The 19931-nt window shown below is 43.7% G+C and overlaps 1 protein-coding gene across 7 annotated transcripts in view; it reads right to left on the bottom strand.

Moving 5' to 3' along the window:
* The window catches only part of CLYBL (citramalyl-CoA lyase), a 256800-nt gene that overhangs the window by 162121 nt on the left and 74748 nt on the right, over positions 1 to 19931 (bottom strand). The window lies entirely within an intron of this gene.

Below are 19931 nucleotides of genomic sequence, written 5' to 3' on the forward strand. Positions count from 1 at the left end.
CATAACTCTCAATGACAAAGACCACTGACAAAAGTGCAGGATAAATAATAACAGCTTTATTATTCCCCCAGCTCCACTGGGGCAGAGAAAAGTAGCAGACGGTCCCTGGGAAGAACAAATGTTAGTGCTGCCCAGTCCAGAATGCACCCGGCCACATTGCTCTGGGCCTCTGGAGGGGAAGGAGAATCATTGTCCAATCTCCAGTTTCTTTAAAAACAAACACACAAAGAAAAACCCAAGCCACCAATTTAAAGGTAGCTAAGAGTAAAGTCAGCTACTGAAGTACAGTAAGAGGACTCTCTACCAGATCTTTCATATTGCTTCATTTCAGACAGCTGCTCATCTACATTTCCTTTTTCCCCCTCTTTTTGAAGGTATTTTTATTTACTTAGATTTTTTGAGGTATAACTTCTAAAAGGTGCACAAATCTTAACCATCCACTTGATGTACACATTATAGATGTATAGTCACTCTCAAGATCAAGATACAGAACATTTCCAGCACCTGGAAGACACCTTCATGCACTCCCCAGTCAGAGCACCCTAACAAGGATAGCCATTATCCTGACTCATACCACCATAGATTGATATAGCGTGGTTTTGAATTTCAAAGAAACAGTATTACATAATATGTATTCTTTGGTGTCTGATTTCTTTAACTCAGTATTATTGAATTATGAACTTTTTAATACAAAGTCTTTTAAATGTCTATAAGTTCAATGACATTTTGTTGTAGTTTACAAATATTATGATGACCATATACTATGCACATCACAGGGGTATGGTGGGAAATTACTGATTGGAAAAGATAGAGGTGGAAGAGGGTCTCCAGGAGTATTAAGAAACAAGGAGCTTGGGGTGCCTGGGTGGCTCAGTTGGTTAAGCGTCTGCCTTCGGCTCCAGTCGTGATCCCAGGTCCTGGGATTGAACCCCATGTCAGGCTCTCTGCTCAGCAGGGAGCCTGCTTCTCCCTCTCCCTCTGCCTGCCACTCTACCTACTTGTGCTCTCTCTCTGTCAAAGAAATAAATAAAATCTTAAAAAAAAGAAAGAAAGAAAGAAAGAAAGAAAGAAAGAAAGAAAGAAAGAAAGAAAGAAAGAAAGAAAGAAAGAAAGAAAGAATGAAGGAGCTCTAGGGACGCCTGGGTGGCTCAATCAGTGGAGAATGCAACTTTTTTTTCTTTTTAAGATTTACTTATTTATTTTAGAAAGAGAGAGAGAGTGCGAGCAGTGGAGGGAAGGGAGGGGCAGAGGGAGAGAGAGAATCCTTAACCACACTCCCTGCTGAGTGTGGAGCCTGACAGGGGGCTGGATCCCAGAGCCCTGAGATCATGACCAGAGCCAAAATCAGAGTCTGATGCTTAACTGACTGAGCCACCCAGGCACCCCAAGAATGCGACTCTTGATCTCGGGGTTTTAAGTTCGAGCCCCACATTGGATGTAGAGATTACTGACAAATAGAATCTTTAAAAAAAAAAAAGAAAAGAAAGAAAGAAACAAGGAACTCTAGACCAGCAGGCCATGACCCCCACAGGCCTAAATCCATGTCTGCCAGTGGGGGTGGTCTCTACCCTATGACAATGAGACCAAGGTCTGGCAAAGGCAGGTAGAAAGCTAATTTTATTTGTTAATTCAACAAATATTTATCTAGCACTTGCAATGTGTTAAACACTCAGAGGGTATTAGGGAGTCATCAGAGAACAAGACAGACAACTTCTGTCCTTCTGGGGTTTATAGCATAGTGGTGGTAGGAGTGGGGTACGGTCACAAATAAACAAGATAATATTAGTGTTAAATGCTAAGCAGGAAGTGAACAGTGTGAGAAAGAGGGACAGGATAGCAGGTTGTATGAAAGGTACATTGGAAAGGGGCAGGGCAACATCTTTGAGGAGGGATGGCTGAGCTGAGACCCGAAGGATACAAAAACACTGGCTACCTAAAAGGCTGCAGGAGAGCAGACCAGGCAATGGGCAGCAAGTACAAAGGCCCTAAGGCTGGAGTGAGCCCGGTATTGATGAGATACACTACAGAGGAGACTTGTGGTTAGCTGGTGGGTAGTGAGAGGGAACACCAGAAGATGAGGCCAGATGGGTTGGCAGGGAGGCCCTGGAGAGTAGCACAAAGGTTTGGATTTAATTTCAAGGGCAGTGGGCACTATTAGAGGGTTTTAAGGCAAGGGAATATGATCTGACTTATATTTTTTACAGATCACTCTGGTCACTGTGTAGATAATGGATCACAGTGGCTTGAGCCCCTGGTTGGACGGATGGTGAAGACCACTACAGAGAAGGTGGACAAGGTAGATGGGGGAATCCAGAGTCAGGTACCTGACATCCAGGTGGAGTGACTGAGTAGCCAATGATCTGGAGACTTCAGCAAACAACAGATTCACCTGTTGGGGCTTGTTAAAACACAGACTTTTGGGCCCTGCTCCCAGCGTTTCTGATTCAGGAGTATAGGCATGGGCTCAAGAATTCACATTTTTTTTTTTTAAGATTTTTTATTTATTTATTTGAGAGAGAGACTGAGAGAGAGAGAGCATGAGAGGGGGGAGGGTCGGGAGGGTCAGAGGGAGAAGCAGACTCCCTGCCGAGCAGGGAGCCCGATGCGGGACTCGATCCCGGGACTCCAGGATCATGACCTGAGCCGAAGGCAGTCGTCCAACCAACTGAGCCACCCAGGCGCCCCTCAAGAATTCACATTTTTAACAAGTGACCAGACAACACTGATGCTGCCGTCTGGCGACTACACATTGAGAATGACCGAAAAAGGTGAATGGACCCAGGAGCCTGGAGCTCTGGCACTTAGGAGAGGCTCCAGGTTGGCCAGGTATTTACCGCTTGTTTAAGTACATCACATATTTAAACCTGTGGCAATGGTTGGGCTCTCTCAGGGATTAAGGACACAGAAGGGTAGGGGTCTAAGGGCAGGGCCCTGAGGTTGCTACTGTTTAGAGGTCAGGAAGAAGAGGATGACTGAGGAGAGACAGCCAGTGAGAGAGAAGAAAAATCAGATTGGTGCCCAGGAAGCTGTGGGAGGCAGACTGGTTCTCCAAAGATTTCCATGCTCTAATTCCTAGACTCTGTGAATGTTACTTTGCATGGCATAAGTGACTTTGAAGGTGTAATTATGGTCATGGACCTGAATTATCTGGGTGGGTCAAAACTAATCACATGACCCCGAAACAGTAGAGAACTTTCCCTGGTTAGAGTCAGAAAGAGAGGCAGCAGAAAAGGAGGCAAGAGGATTCCAGGCCTGAGACAGACTCAGCATACTGTTGCTGACTCTGAAATGTGGGGTCCCCATGTGCAAGGACTAGAGAAAGGCCTCTAAGAGCTTAGGTGGTAAGGACATGGGGACCTCAGGCCTAGAGTTGCAAGGATCTGGATTTACCTGCGAACTTAATGAGCTTGGAAGTGGATTCTTCCCCAAAGCCTCCAGTAAGCCTGATGCCTTGATTTTAGCCCAGTGAACCTGGTGTCAGACTTGTAACCTACAGAACTGCGAGATGATAAATAGGTGTTGCCCTAAATGGCTAGTTTTGTGGTAATCTGTTACCACAATGATAGGAAACCAATACAGAAGCCAAGAGAAAAAAAGGGGTTTAAAGGTCAGGAGGTCAATTTTGTCAAATGCTGAGAAGAACCAGTAGTCTGAGGACAAAGGCGACTGATGGGTTTGGCAATAAGCGCAGTCTTGTTGGCATGGAGCAGGGGAAAGTGGTATTGAAGTGGGCTGAAGAGAAAATGGAGGGAGAGGGGCTAGAAACAGGACAATTCAGAGTTTACAGTTTGCAGCAACTCTTGTGAAAAGTTTTTCTGCGAAGAGTAGTAATGGGGCCACCTGCGGCAGGAGTGAGATGCGGGACAAAAGGAGGCTTGTTTTAAGATGGGAAAGGACACAGATAAACTGAGGAAATGATCTGATAGCCAAGGCAACACTGGAGCCAAGAGACAGAATACTCAAAGGAGTCCAGTCCTTGAGTAGGCAGGAGTGGAAGGACTCGGGGAACAAGCAGAAGGGGTGGACCCAGGGCCATTCTTCCTCCGCACCACAGGGCAGCAGGTGCAGCAGATTTTGTGGATTTGGTGATGGGAAAGTGAAGGACACAACCTCATTTTCCCAGGAACTGAGCAGTTTGACCTCAAAGTCCTGTCTGTGTCTAAATTTCTCAGGAACAGGGGCGCTGGCTGGCTCAGTTGGTGGAGCATGCGACTCTTGATCTCAGCATCCTGAGTTCAAGCCCCACCTTGGGAACAGAACTTACTTAAAAATAATAATAATAATCATTAATAATAATAATAAATCTCTCAGGAAGGAAAAAGAGAAGGTGGAAGGTGGAAGTAACCCATTGCTGCCAGGCCTGACCCTTCCAGCAGCAGACGGTTTCTGGGGACTTGACCTCAAGAACTTGCTCTAGCCACATGTCTCACCGCTTCCTCCCTTCCAACCACAAGCCCCTCTGCTGATCCTCCCTACCTGCGTGCCTCAACGCAGCCCCCCAACCATGAACTCCCATGTTCTACCAGGTGCCCATCATGCTCTGCCTGTCCTTGCCACATGCCTCACCACACTCTGGCCTCCCCACCACGTGCCCCATCACGTTCCACACATCCCCACCCTTCCACGTGCCCCATCACACTGGACACATCCCATCACATGCCCCATGCTAGTCCTCACCACCTACATATCCTGTTGGGAGCGCTTTCCCCACGGGTCCCATCATGCCCCCACCACGTGCCCAGTCACACTCCACCTGTCCCCCTCACATGCCCTGTAACGCTCTGTCTCCTTCACATGCCTCATCACACTCCGAGCACTCCAACCACGAGCTCCATCATCTCCCACAGCACCTTCCCTCCAGGAGCACCCCCCCCCACCGATTTCCTTTTTATTGAAAGAAGTCACACATAGAAGCCCACCAAATAAACTCCCACCTCTTGTCAGGACTTTGGGAGAAGGGTAGGCAATCTCTAGGAGTTAACAATTTATAAAGGGTTATGATCTCATAAAGAAAGAAAGAATTTTTAGGGGCGCCTGGGTGGCTCAGTCGTTAAGCGTCTGCCTTCGGCTCAGGTCATGATCCCAGGGTCCTGGGATCGAGCCCCGCATCGGGCTCCCTGCTCTGCGGGAAGCCTGCTTCTCCCTCTCCCGCTTGCCCTGCTTGTGTTCCCTCTCTCGCTGTGTCTCTCTCTGTCAAATAAATAAAATCTTTAAAAAAAGAAAGAAAGAAAGAAACATCAAGCTGTGAAGGTGAGAAGAAATGTGGTAAGAGAGAAGACAAACTTTTCAACTACGGCTTTTTAGGAAGAGACACAGGAATGAAAGGGCATAGAAATTTTCTTGAACACCTGTTCTTGCTTGGAATTTTTTTTCATGCTATTTCTTGCTAGGAATTTATTTTCATGCTATGTAAGAAAGAAAAGGGAAAAAATACAAGCTGAAAAAGAGCACATGTATTTCCCTCTGGCCTGGAAATAGAGGCAGATTCTCAGGTCAATGAGAAACACAGTAGGCTGAGAATGATAATGTCAGCTGTATTCATCTGCTAGGGCTGCCCTAACAAAGTACCACAAACTGAGTGGTGTACTTTGAAACAACAAAATGTATTATCTCGCAGTTCTGGAAGCCAAAAGTCTGAAATTGAGGCAGGGATCGCCAAGATGCTAACTTCTATCCATTACTTACTATATAAAAAGACAGGGTTCTAGGGGTACTAGGCTGGTTCAGTTGGTAGAGCATGTGACTCTTGATCTCAAGGTCCATGAATTCAAACCCCACAATGGGCATAGAGCTCAAAAAAAAAAAAAAAAAAAAGAGAGAAAAGACAGTTCTACCCACCCATTCAGATATCAATAAATAAATGCCCAAGTGAATGAATGAATGAATGAGGTACATGAATGGGAAATAAACAAACTTGGTGGTCTTTGAGGATGTCTACACAGTAGAGCTATTGTCCAAAGCACCAGGCAGGGTTCCAGTAGCATCCTTAAATCCAGGGTGAATGCTGAGTGGCACCTAGTACAGAGCCTGGTTGGCTCAGTTGTTAAGCATCTGCCTTCGGCTCAGGTCATGATCCCAGGGTCCTGGGATGGAACCCCGCATCAGGCTCCCTGCTCGGCGGGAAACCTTCTCCCTCTCCCACTCCCCCTGCTGTGTTCTCTCTCTAGCTGTCTCTCTCTCTCTGTCAAAAAAATAAATAAAATCTTAAAAAAAAAAAAAAAGAAAAACAAATTTCAGGGGCACCTGGGAGTTGGTTTAAGCATCTGCCCTCAGCTCAGGTCATGATCTCCAAGTCCTGGGATCAAGCACTGCATCGGGCTTCCTGCTCATCAGGGAATCTGCTTCTCTCTCTCTCCCCTTCTGCCCCTCCCCACTGCACATTCTCTCTCTCTCTCTCTCTCTCAAATAAATAAATGAAGTCTTAAAAAAAAAAAACAAATTTCAGGGCAGGTGGGTGGTTCACTCAGTTGAGCATCGGACTCTTGATCTCAGCTCAGGTTCTGATCTCAGGGTTGGGGTATCAAGCCCCGAGTTGCGCTCCATGTCCAGCAAAGAGTCTGCTTGTCCCTCTCCCTCTGCTCCTGACCCCACTCTTTTTCTATCTCTCATAAATAAATAAATAAAATCTTTAAAACCAAATTCAAAATATGCATTTTTCCCCAAGTCTCTGACTCTAAATGTAGCCACCTTCTCTTTCTTACAGTTAGCTGAAGGAACGGAGATCTATCTGCTCCAATACTGAAGGGAAAATTGTGATCAATTTAGCGACGTGTTGGTCTAACATAACATCATAAGAGATTTGAATTTGACTATATGTGACTTTCCCTTCATCAACTGTCTTTATGCCAAATGCCCAAGAAAGATGTAATTACTCCCTATCACCTTCTGTACAATGGTATTCCATTGATAGGTAAGTTTTTGTCTCAGAAAAACATGGTACAGATAACCCAAAATTACTAAGAATCTGAAAGTTATCATAACTCAATCCCCATAACCTCATATTCACTGGAGCCATTCAACAAGGGGCCTCTCAGGATGCAGACCAGGTAAGAGACCTGGAGGATGGTACATTGAATTTATACAAAGTTTTGAAATGGTTTTCGTATTTTTGCACTTCTGCATATAATTTGGCTCAGAGGCACATTGTATCTCTTCCAGAGAAGGAGAGGAAAGATCTGAATGTTATTAACAGCATAAGGAAGGCCTACTTACTTACCGATGGCTCGAGTTTTGACATAAGGAACATCCACAGTGTTTTCTCCTTTACAGTAACCGCCTTCATTGGAAGTTACTGACAATTATGAACACAGTAGTATTTCTACATACATAAGCTTTGGTTTTATTTCACTAAAATATAGAACTTATGGAATGTGAAGGCATTTTATATATCTTTATATATGCTACACATTATCATAAATACACAAGTGTTTTTCTGCCTGTTGACATAAAAGTAGGAAAGTTCCCAACCAATGGATGGGAAAAGAGTAAGGCCAAATTCTCATTCTACTCTAAACCCAGAAGATGAGGGATGCCTGGGTGGCTCAGTCAGTTAAGCATCTGCCTTTGGCTCAGGTCATGATCCCAGGGTCCTGGGATCAAGCCCCGCATCGGGCTCCCTGCTCCGCGGGAAGCCTGCTTCTCCCTCTCCCACTGGTGATCCCCCTGCTTGTGAGCTCTCTCTGTGTCAAATAAATAAATAAAATCTTAAGAAAAAACAAACCCAGAAGATGAGTTTTCAAGGAAAAAACCAATGCTCCATATAAAAGAAAAAAGAAAAAATACATACTATTAGAGAAAGGGAAACAAACATGAAACAAATGCCATCCAAAAAGATCCACACATTAAAAAACAAGAGTTGAGGGATAAGAAGAAAAAAAAAATCACCTGACTATATACTACGAGGCTCTAGGCAATTAAATAGAGAATGCCCCATGGAGATGATGGCCTGGGAAGTAAAGGATGAAGGTACAAACGGTAACACAAACTGGATGTTACAGCAACCCACAAGATAAAAGAATAAATTTAGAACGCCTGATGTTTTTATGATAGTGTGGGTTCAGTGAAATTTTCATTTCAACTAAATTAACCTGAAGTGGCTTTTTACCAGAAAGTGTCCTTTTCTTTTGAAAAGATACTATATTCACAAGGTTCCAGAAAGGTACCGGAGAGTTCAATAGTGAAAGGTATTCCTCTCAGCCACCCTCTCCCTCTGTCCCCACTTCACCTCCAAGAAGCCAACCAATGTTATCAGCAACTTGTGTAACCTAGCAAAGTGTTTCCATACAAATTCAGAAGCTCTTGAGGCATCTCCAGGTGCCCAAAGTAAATGAGATGGAGCCGCAGTGGCTATTTTCCAGGGAGCATCTTAAAATCTTTTCCCCGCACCCCTTCTTTAAGGCAGGAAACCTTAATACTTTCAGAATACTGTTTTATCCCGAACTTGCAGGGAATTCTGCATGAGGCTTTGTTTTTTAATGGTGAACCAATTTTTTAAAAGACCCAAATAAGTAAATTAAGTTTAAAAAAAAAAGATTAAGGTGACAGATGTGATGAAAAAGTGTCTAATACATAGATTACTGATAAACAATTGTTGGGGGAGCACCTGGGTGGCTCAGTTGGTTGAGTGATTTCGGCTGGGGTCATGATCTCCCAGTCACGGTATTGAGCACCCCCCCCAAATTGGGCTCCCCGCTCAGCGGGGAGTCTGCTCGAAATTCCCTCTCTTCCTCTACCCCCCCACCCATGTGCTCTCTCTCTTTCTCTAAAAATAAATAAATCTTAAAAAAAAAAATCATTGGATGAATGTGAAAATGGCTCTAAGATCTGACATACCTAGGTTCTAATCTACCTGCCACTTACCAGGAGTATGACTGAATCTTGCTTTACTCCTTTGTTAAAATGGGGATAAACATACATCCTCGCATAGCTGCTGTCATGTTGTTGGAATTAAATGACACAATATAGGTAATGTGGTTGGGGCTCCCGATACATATTAACTGCTCCGTAAATGGCAGTTACCGTGACTGCAGCCAGGAGATGTTCGCTATTTGCAACCTCCTATATACTTTTGGTCGCGGAGATCATTGGAGATTTGGTCCCCCTCAGGGCACCCAAGGCTGTCACTGAAACATGCTGGAGTGGGGTGACAAACGACATGGGCTTTACATCCTCCATCATCCTCTGCAACATCACTGAAGCAACGTCAACTTCGTCTCTACTGAGAGGGAAAAATTCACGCTGCAAAACTGACAGACAAAGGAATCTTGACAATCAGGGAGGAGGAAAAATTCAACTTCTCCATAATGAATAGTAAATCATTTGTTTCAAAGTTTCTTCGTGCTGTGCTGAGAGAGACAAGAGCATCTACTGATGGTGTCCCACAAATACCTTAACACCGAAAAGAAAAGCATTAAAATGCTGATTCATGAGGCCCATTATGTTTATCACTGTAACAAATACACATTTGGATTCACTAAAGCCTCTGGTCTAAGGGGCAGCCCGTTCCACCCACAAGTCGCAAAAAGCCATGACCAGCAATGTCTTCAAGCATTACACTGTGAGAAGGAACACAGGGGCTTCTGCCCCCCCTCAGTGGCTGGGTAGAAGTTGCTGTTATAGTTTGTAGCAAAGGGCTCTCCCAGCATTGAACCACCAAGGAGTCACAACACCACGAGCCTTAACAACTCCAACACAACCTCAGAACCACCCTCACTCTCCTCCATCAGCAGTCCCGTGCCCAACAAGGGGTGTTTACAAGTAACCATTTAGCACCTTCCTCGAGATAGTTTTATACCGCCTTGTTGCTTTTCCTCCTGTGAAGGAGAAGAGGAGAAAGAAGAATGCTGAAAAACATTTTCTCTTCTGCATCACAATTTAAAATAGGAAAATGTAACCACTAGTTGTTGCTTTTTTTTTATAATGGCAACATTTAAAATCTCTTCCATATCAATGATGAAGAGAAAAAAAAAATCTTACTCCCCAAAATGACTCTTTCATAGAACATCAGGGTTAGTTTCTGAGTGGCACGTTTTAAAAACATTTAATCAGTGATCTGAATATATGTCAACACCTTCTGGCGGTGTGCTATAAAATGTGAACCTTGTCAACAGCAACAGAGGAAGGTGACACACTTGGGACACAGAGCTTTTATGCTGACACACAGTAATAATATAATTTTAAAATTTATCATCTGTTTAGCTGCAAGCAACAGCAATTAATCTTTTTGACAATTCATACAATGCTTTAAATAACACCTGGGAAGAAAAACGAGACATTCTCATTTTTACTTTCATTGTCTTCCAGGGCTTCACATCTACAAATGCATAGAAAGACACACACAATAAATTTTGTGATTAGGATTAAAATGTTAACAAAAAATATTTCCCTTGTCACCTCATGCCCCTCCTTGCCTCAGTTAATAAAATTACTTAACACGAGAACTGTAAGTGAGAGCAAGTCCCCGAGGAACTGTGGGCCTCCGAGGGTTCATTTCTGTCACGTCAAATGACATTTTATTCCCAAATCATTTAACCTACGACTTTGCATGACTACTTATAGCTTCAGCGGAATTCTGGTGGGGGCCCAGAAATGACATTAATCCCTCTACTAGAAACTCCATCAAGGCATGATGATCCTGAGCCCATCTGATAACAACAATTTAAAAAATATAGCCAGGCAAATTGCCTTCAAAACGCTTAGAAGCATGTGACTGTCTGTGTTGTATGGACTGGTGCTTTGAGTGCACTGAGAAGACTTCAGGAGACTGTGTTAGCGTTAACATCCTTAATTAATCTATTTCCTACCAGACATTAAATCAAATGCATGATACCAAATACACTCGCTGACCCACTGCCCTGTTGACCCCAAGACTGAAAAGCCTGTGGGGTAAAGGAAAGGCAACCTCAGCACAAAAGAGGACCCAAGTGAGAGTAAATCACAAACTTATGAGGAAACAGAATGTGAAAGTTGGGGCTAACAACCCCACTGTCCACACACCTCATCACAGCCTTCCAAGACTTCCAAGACTCTGATTGTGCCCACTGTACAGAGAAGGAAACCAGAGTGCTGGCAATTACAACTCCAGGGTTCTCCAAAGCTACATCCAAATCCCATGTGCTTTCTGTTGTCACACACCCTAAACATCAATTAAGACTCCAAAAGAAGAAAGTAGCTCAAAGAGCTTGGCCAAATGGGATAAGGCGTTATAGCGCAATGGCCCATGGTTTGGGAAAGTACCAGCAGCAGAAAAACGTAGAAAAATATGAACTCTGCTACAAAATATAGAGAAGACAGGGTCAGAAGAAGACATAGATCATGGAATACAGGAATGGACATTTTTGAGAAAAAAAAAAACACAGCAGAAATTTGAGTATGTGTGGCTCTTTGTCTATATGGCCCTTTTTATTTCCTTCTTTTCTCATCTTTCTTTTCACCCTTGTCTTTTTCCTTCTGCCTCGCAGAAGTGATTAAATTGAGTTTTACCATGTGCCCTGCGCCTTGTATATTAGGACCTAAATAGTGGACTTTAATTCCAATAATTTTTCTTTTCTTTCTTTTTTTTTTTTTTTTTTATTTGACAGAGAGAGAGACAGCGAGAGCAGGAACACAAGCAGGGGGAGTGGGAGAGGGAGAAGCAGGCTCCTGGCCGAGCAGAGAGCCCGATGCGGGGCTCGATCCCAGGACCCTGGGATCATGACCTGAGCCAAAGGCAGACGCTTAACGACTGAGCCACCCAGGCGCCCCTCCAATAATTTTTCCTAACAAATAATCTCTATTAAATGGTTTTGATCTCAGACTTCTATGTGCCCCATGACTTTATCCAGATGTTTATTAGAAACAACTACAAAATCTTTTCAGAAAAGACTGCAGGGCAGAGCACGCCATCTACATAGTACATCAGACTTTCTCTAATGGACACAGCGACTTAGGGACCATCACTCTAAATTTTTATTTTGGGCCTCTAAGCAAAAGCTTCATAAAGCCTTCCTTTATCTTTTGTTAATTATTAGTGAACTGATCCCTCACAAGGAAGGGATCCCGATGACATATCCCTTTGTGTCCAGGCTCTAAATGAGCTGCCTGTTGCCTGCGTAGCTTTTGAACTGCAACAGGAACTTTTAAATATGGGTACTTTATTTTGAAAATTATAATTCTAGAACAAGTTCAGGATCTGTGAGGGGACTTGTGGAATACCCACTATGGGGACCAGGACCTGAGACTGAGGACTTACAGAATTTGCTGACATCTGTGCTCCTGATCTTCTGACTTCTTGTCCAGTTTCCTCTTGGTGCCCTCCATAATGTTTGGCCAACTTCCTAGCCCTAAAAAGTGTAAAAATTATTTTCCCACCGAGGAGTTCTTTCCCCCAACTACCAAAGGGAGAAAAAAATCCCCTATACTTAATTGATTGATATATAAATTTCCTTTTTAATTATACCGAGTATTAATATCCACGTCTCAGGCCTGAAACAGAACTCTCCAGCTAGTGGGAAAGGCACTGACGGCTACATATGCAAGAGAACAACTCTTAAAACGTGTTTAATTACAGGGAGCCCCTCACAGCGTGGAACCAGAGCACAGGGATCTCAGAAAGCAATTTTCCATTTAGACTGTGCTCCTCAGCTAATTAAAAAACCAAACGGGCCAGCAGTCTGGACAAGGAGACAATGAACACCCCACACGTTACAACACAGGTAAAGGTATGTGTGAGCCTAAATGGAAATGAAAGCTGCGGGAACCCAAATGTGAAAAGCAGCCATTTATAGCAGTGGCCCTGACGGATGGGTAAGTGCCTGGCTGGCGAATGACACGCTGCCCTCTCACTTTGTGGCTGAAACATGGAAATACTCTGGCCATCTGTTGTGTCTGCAGAGATCTCCAACTCAGAGCACAGGAAAAAGGCCTGCTCTGGTTGCAGCTGTAATGCACAAGCTTACAGCTGATGGGTGTTCTTCATGCTGCCAGCATTTCAGGCTTGAGCCCTCAATGACTGATCTTTTCTCCCTGACTGTTCCATCAGATTTCCCAGGTTTTTACAGGTTTTTTTGTTTGTTTCGGGGGTGCAAGACACAGAAGGGATGGAGAATGCAGAGTGGTCGCTGACTTTCAAATGAGTTCAGCTCTACCGTGACTACTGAAATGCCTCATGGATGGAGGAAGGAGGTTCCAACGATTTGGTGCAGGTTTTTGCCAACTAGAAATCCTGCTTAGCTTCCTTCCATTTACAGTTTATTGCATTAACATTTCTTTTGGGCTGGCTGCTGCTGGGAAGCTATTGTAAATTTGGGCAATTACGACTTTTGTTCCATCTGTCCCTCCCCTCCTTGGTACTGTAACATCAAAGGAGGCCAATTCTGTAGAGGCCACTCTGTCTCTTAAATCCAACCCGAAATAGATGTTATTAGAAATCATAGGCTCTGAGTGAAAGGCAGCAGAATAAATCATAAAGATGCTGCTCCAGCCTTCTGAGAAAATCTTAAAATAAGCTCTCTTAAAACTCCTGCACAATGCTCCCAAGTCAAAGCCTAGATAGGCGTTTTAGGGCCTCCTTGTCCAAATCCCCTGAAAGTAGGTATGTGAACCATGTCAAGCAGGGGGCGTGCCCCCAAATGCTGGGGTGTCCACCAGCCCTGCCTCTGTCTGGGGTTTAGTGGTGCTTAAAATAATCTCTCTTAAAGTATCTGCATAAACCACAGTGGGTCCTAACTGCTGCTGTGGGGATGAGGCAGCCTGGAGAAATCCCAAGATCCGGGGAAAGGCCCTGCTGCAGATAAGGAAGGTCAGCAACCAGCTGGCAAACTCAGTGGACAGTACGGAGCTGCTTCTATTCCTGACAAGCTGTCACTTGCTACAGGGAAGAGAGAGACAGAGAGGGAGAGTGTCCCAGGGGTGCTGGGGATTCCACAGGCAACAGGACATCGCATTGGTCAGCTCCATTCTCAACAACTTTCTGAGAACATATTACACACCATGGCGGGTGCCGGGCTAGAGAAGGGAAAGGGTTCAAAGATGAAAAAGGACTACCCCTGTCTCAAGAAACTTAAAACTTAGTGCAAGAGACAGGCCTAAGGATAACTGACTATAAATTGCTTCATAATTAGTTTGACAATATAGGCACAAAATGCTATGTGTCCCAGTTCTTTGAAATGTTAAACACGGAAGTACCCTATAACGGAGCAATTCCACTCTTAGGTATGCCCAAAAGAAATGAAAACATATATCCACAATGTACACAAATGTTCATAGCATTATTCGTAATAGTCAAAATATAGAGACAACCTAAATGTCCACGATGGATGAATGGATGGATAAAATGTGGTATATTCCTACAATGCGACATAATTTGGTCATAAAAAGGAATGAAGTAGTGATCCATGCTACAGCAATGATGAACTTTGAAAGCATTGCACTAAGTGAAAGAAGCCAGACACAAAAGGGCACAATTATACAATTACATTTATATGAAATGTCCAGAACAGACAAATCTATAGATTCAGAAAGAAGATCAGGGGTGCCAGGGGAAGGGAAGAGGGGAATATGGGGAGTAACTGCTAATGGGCATGGGGTTTCTTTCTGGGGTGAGGAAAATGTTCTGGAATTAGTAGTGATTATTGTACAACTTTATGAATAGACTAAAAAACTTTGAATTGTACACTTTAAGAAGGTGAATGTTGGGGCACCTGGGTGGCTCAGTCAACTAAGCATCTGCCTTTGGCTCAGGTCATGATCTCCGGGTCCTGGGGTTAAGCCCCCCAGGGAGCTCCCCACTCAGCAGGGAGTCTTCTCCCTCGCCCTGTGCCCCTCCCCCCCGCTCATGCACATGTGCTCTCTCTCTCAAATAAATAAATAAAATCTTAAAAAAAAAAGAAGGTGAATGTTATGGTATTTTAATTGAATGATAATCTCAGTTAAAACTACTATTTAAAACTGCTATTGGAGGAGCACCCGGGTGGCTCAGTTGGTTAAGCATCGAACTCTTGATTTCGACTCAGGTCATGATCTCATGGTCATGAGGTCAAGCCTAGTGACAGGCTCCCTACTCAGCAGGGAGTCTGTTTGAGGGCTCTCTCTCTCTCCTTCTGCGCCCCCTCCCCCGCTCTCTCTCGCTTGCTCTCACTCACTCACTCTCTCTCAAATAAATAAATAAAATCTTGAAAAAAAGTTAAAAAAAAAACTGCTATGGGAGGAAAGGGTTGGGAGTAATTGTGACTCAGGGAACAAGCGTGTTATATATATGGCACCCCTGCTTGTATTAAGAGTATGATGAGGGGCAGGGTGCCTGGGTGGCTCAGTCGGTTGAGCATCTGCCTTCGGCTCAGGTCATGATCTCAGGATCCTGGGATCTAGCTCCAGGACTGGCTTCCTGCTCAGCAGGGAGTCTGCTTCTCCCTCTGCCCCTCCTCCCCACTCATCTATGCACACTCGCTCTCTCATGCACTCTCTCTCTGAAATAAATAAAATCTTAAAAAAAAAAAAAAAAAGAATATGATGAGGGGCCCTGGAGTGGCTCAGTTGGTTAAGCAGGTCATGATCTCAGGGTCCTGGGATGGAGCCCTGCACTGGGCTCCCTGCTCCGCGGGCAGTCTGCCTCTCCCTCTAACCCTCTCCTCTGCTTGTGCTCTCTCTCTCACTCTCTCTCTCAAATAAACAAATAAAATCTTGAAAAGAAAAGAAAAAAAAAACATGGTGAGGATTCTAAGCACTTTCTTAAAATGAAAGAATGAATGAATAAAGAAAATAAACAAATCACTGGATTCATTGCTCAACCTCAATACCTCCTGGACATGAAGGATGGACACTGAGTTCCCACATTCTGACACAATTATTACTCCCTACAGTCCATACAAATAGCATTCTAAAAACTTACCAGCTTAAAGCTCTGTGCAGCAGTGTGGGTTTCAGGTTTTGAAGATTTTAGAAACACCTGTTGTGTTCCCACCACCCCCAGGGATGTGTGTGACCATCACCTGGGGTGATTGTACTTATTTGTCCTTCAAGCGATTTGGGAGCAGTGACTAAAAAACCTTTTATCTCTATATCCCTAGAACCAGCAGCACACAGACGGGACTCAACAGGTGACTGAGGAAGGAAGGAAGGAAGGAAGGAAGGAAGGAAGGAAGGAAGGAAGGAAGGAAGGAAGGAAGGACGGGAGGACGGGAGGACGGGAGGACGGGAGGACGGGAGGAAGGGAGGAAGGGAGGAAGGGAGGGAGGGAGGGAGGGAGGGAGGGAGGACGGGAGGGAGGAAGGAAGGGAGGAAGGAAGGAAGGAAGGAAGGAGGGAGGGAAGGAAGGAGGGAGGGAAGGAAGGAAGGAGGGAGGGAAGGAGGGAAGGAAGGAAGGAAGGAGGGAAGGAAGGAAGGAGGGAGGGAAGGAGGGAAGGAAGGAAGGAAGGAGGGAAGGAAGGAAGGAGGGAGGGAAGGAAGGAGGGAAGGAGGGAAGGAGGGAGGGAAGGAGGGAGGGAAGGAGGGAGGGAAGGAGGGAGGGAAGGAGGGAGGGAAGGAAGGAAGGAAGGGAAGAAAGGAGGGATGGAGGAAGTCAGTCACTATTTGTTTATAATGAGCTTCTAGCCTAATTCTTCAAGCTTTCGTTTTTCTTTTTCTTTTTTTTTTTAAGATTTTATTTTTTAAAATAATCTCTACACCCAATGTGGGGCTTGAACTCACAACTCAAAGATGAAGTGTCACATGCTCTACTGACTGAGCCACCCAGGCGCCCCAAGGGGGAGGATTTCTGATCCCCAGTGAACTCCTCCAAAAAAAATAAGTCAGAGTTTCTATATAAGAATTGGTTTGAGGGGCGCCTGGGTGGCTCAGTCGTTAAGCGTCTGCCTTCGGCTCAGGTCATGATCCCAGGGTCCTGGGATCGAGCCCCACATCGGGCTCCCTGCTCAGCAGAGAGCCTGCTTCTCCCTCTCCCACTCCCCCTGCTTGTGTTCCCTCTCTCGCTGTGTCTCTCTCTGTCAAGTAAATAAATTAAATCTTTATTTGAAAAAAAAAAAAAAAAAGGTCTTTTGGTCAAGGAATCAATGCTTAAGGTTTTTACTTCAGTTCATTCAAAAACCAAAGTGCTTTACAAATTTTCATGCTATCTACCATCAGGACATCTAGGAGAGCCATCTACAGAACAGGCTACCATGTTGGAGATTTTGCATGGGGCAGCGGGTTAGAAACTCAAAGCAATAATCCAAGAGTTAGTCAGGAAAAACACTAAATCCAGAAAGTACTTACTAACCCAAGCCTTTCTGCACAGTGTCTCTACCACCCTGCTGCCTCTAACCAAACAGGACACTGTAGGTCTCCATAGGACAGAAAGCTTTTGTTGAAGTAGGAGGCTGACAGCTATTTGTGATGAGGGGTTTTTGTTTATTTGTTTGTTATTCAAATAACTTTCCCCCTGAGGAAATTCAAAGGGAAAATGTCAGAAGTCTGTGATTAATGATTTTTAAAATAGATGGGATCCTCCCTATTGAAAAGTATGTATTGAAAGGGAATCTACCCTACTAAATATTAGATTCTCATAAGTTTGATATTAATTATTTCAAAAGAGTTGTGCTTTTGAGTCCGATAAATGACAGGAGGGTCTAAGTTTCAACATCCTGTTCGGCAACATTCTCAAATCATAATGATAAACAGAACTGGAACACTGATGATGTGACCAACTGGTGATGGGGAGTCGTCCAGTTCTCTTATCCCCCAAGCTGTGCAGTATTAATGTGCTTCCTAAAAGAGTGTTAAAATTAAAAAAGAAAAAGAAAAGTACATGCTGTTGGGGACGGGGATAAGGTAGTGATGGGGGGGGGGGGGGAAGGTTAAGGGAAGATTCCAGAAAGAAAAACCTACACCAAAAACTACCTTCTTTTTCTTTTTTTAAGGTTCCTTTTAATCGGCTCTTAAAGCAAAGGCAGAAGCTGAAAACATTCCATGTAAATAAACAGCAGAGAACTCCAAATGCTTAGCCGACCAGAACACCGAAAGAGCTTGCTTGGTACCGCCAGGCATGACCGGCTTTAGTGGATTTAACAATAAAAAAGAAGATGGCGCCAAAAGACCAAACTACACGCAACTTTCCCTTCTAGCAAGAAAAGTGGATAAAACTTTCCACTGGGTGGGGGGGGAGGGTCTAGAGAGATAAAATGCTACTTAACACAACAATGTGAATAGCATTTAGGCCACATGCAAATTTCATCCACAGAGCTTGCAAATGGAATGCAATTTACTGCTTAGAGGATGTAACCTATTTGAATCTAGAGAGCTAATTAATAAAACAGTCTAAAACAGAATACAGAGTTAATTGCCATCCCCCTCCTGGTCTATTTCAACTTGGTTCTTTATACTTGCTGTTAAACAAAATTCCAAATACTGTTAGAGCAATCATGTTTCAGTTATCTTAAGAAAAGGCAAGTTAGGTTTCGATCAAATTTAAGTCTCTTTTAAAAACACTTGAAAAGCTGAATCTGCTTTTCTCCTCAGAGCTTGTTCTGTGATGGATAAAAATTTCAATTACAAAGGTTTCAAGTCAGGTCGCATCTAGGAAGTAAGAGTAAATAAATGTGACTGTTCAGTAAATAGTGCTAGATTTCTTTTTTTCAATTACTAAGGTTGAAATAATTGAGTACAATCTTCAAAAACCATACTGTCATTTATAGATACAGTTGGGCACATGAGATGTGAAACCTACTCCTTCCTTGCTGTGAGTCATGGAATTAAAGATAGCAGGGATTTTTATCTCCCATTTTCCTCTTGACTTTTTCTTCCCTTAAGCATACCTGCACTAAATAATTTTTGTTTTTCACTGATAACAAGAGAAATTTGAGGCAGATTATTTCCTTTGGGCCAACCTGTCAATGATTACAAGGATACTTTTTCAAAAGATCCTGCAAATAGTGTACCCAAGGCTCATTCTCGGATCCTATTTCCCCCTGAAGCTTGCTGAAGGAAAGCATGATGCTTCTCACTTCTGTCTTGGTATACGTGCTTCGTGCTTCTGGAATCCTGAAATTGATTATGAACTGTGGCCATTTTCCAATAACTAGGCTTAAAATGTCAAAGACTCTCTAAGGGGTTTTTGAGTGTAAGAAGACGTTTTATGGGGGTGCCTGGGTGGCTCAGTCAGTCGGCTCAGGTCATGATCCCAGGGTCCTGGTCGGCGGGAGCCTGCTTCTCCCTCTCCTTCCCCGTTCATGCTCTCTTCTTGCTATCTCTGTCGCTATCTCTGCCTCTCTCTCTCTCTCTCTCTCTCAAATAAATAAAATCTTAAAAAAAAAGAAGAAGAAGGAGACATTTTAAGAATTGTATTAAGCCCCAAGGACTAGATCCTGGGAACCCTACCTTTCAGCCACAGAATAATTTCTAAGAATGGGAGGGGCAATGTCTGGGGTGTGAGGCTTATTCTATGGTGAGTCCTTCAAAACCTGAGTGGGCAAACCTGGAGAATGCAGGTCTTCCCCTGGCCACAGTCCCAAAGGTGCATCTATATACCACTGGCTTTTGTCAAGATGAATCATGGTGTTGAATAATTTCAGGAAAACAACTCATATGCCAAAATACGATTGCCAAGATATTTGGAATAATGCGATTTAGCACTTCATGTAATTGTACTTTCTGATTTTACAAATAAGGAAAACAGTTGCCTACTGACCATTAGAGCTTTTGTTTTATGCTGTAATTCCTGGAACAGCTATATTCCCTACCCTTTAGGCCCTGTAAAAGCTGGAAGAGATACAATGAGCACACTTCTAAGTCACCACCTTCTCGCTCTCCATTCACGTTATTCATCTAGCAATGACAAACTGGTACACTAAAAAATACATGACTAAAGAAAAACCAAAGGAATGATATCATTAGCGAATGCTAATTCAGATAAAGATATAATGCTTAAAAAGTCCAACTTGTCATATGTAAAATTATTTTAATGACATATTCAAGAAGAACCT

This window comes from Mirounga angustirostris, unplaced genomic scaffold (genome assembly GCF_029215605.1).
Source record: "Mirounga angustirostris isolate CCGP_5_RB_7025 unplaced genomic scaffold, mMirAng1.0.hap1 SCAF_3, whole genome shotgun sequence".
Classification (NCBI taxonomy): domain Eukaryota; kingdom Metazoa; phylum Chordata; class Mammalia; order Carnivora; family Phocidae; genus Mirounga; species Mirounga angustirostris.